We start from the raw sequence: 486 nt of genomic DNA on the forward strand, positions 1-486 counted from the left end.
AAAGAAAGAAAATATTTTTGTATAGCTGTACAAAGTACTTGTATGCTAAGTGCTATTACAAGAGTCAAAAGTTTTAAAAGACTAAAAAGTTTATAAAGTAAGCTAAGGTTAATTTATTATTGAAGAAAGAAAAATATTTTTTTATAAATTTAGCATAGCCTAAGTGTGCAGTAATGTCCTGGGCCTTCACATTCACTCGCCACTCACTGACTCACCCGGAGCAACTTCCAGCCGCACAAGCTCCATTCATGGTAAGTTCCCTATACAGGTATACAATATTTTGTTTTTCACACCATATTTTCACTGTATCTTTTCTATATTTCGATATGTTTAGATACACAAATACTTACCACTGTGTTACAACTGCCTACAGTATTCAGTACAGTAACATGCTACTATATATAGGCTTGTAGCCTAGGAGCAATAGGCTAGACCATGGAAGCTAGGTGTAGCATGGGAGGCTGTACCATCTAGGTTTGAAGTACA

At 35.4% G+C, this 486-nt stretch overlaps 1 long non-coding RNA gene across 1 annotated transcript in view; it reads right to left on the bottom strand.

Annotated features, from left to right (window-relative positions):
• The window catches only part of LOC105809372, a 9,855-nt gene that overhangs the window by 8,506 nt on the left and 863 nt on the right, over positions 1-486 (bottom strand). The window lies entirely within an intron of this gene.

The sequence above is a fragment of the Propithecus coquereli genome, unplaced genomic scaffold (genome assembly GCF_000956105.1).
Source record: "Propithecus coquereli isolate 6110/MARCELLA unplaced genomic scaffold, Pcoq_1.0 Scaffold101, whole genome shotgun sequence".
NCBI classification, from domain to species: domain Eukaryota; kingdom Metazoa; phylum Chordata; class Mammalia; order Primates; family Indriidae; genus Propithecus; species Propithecus coquereli.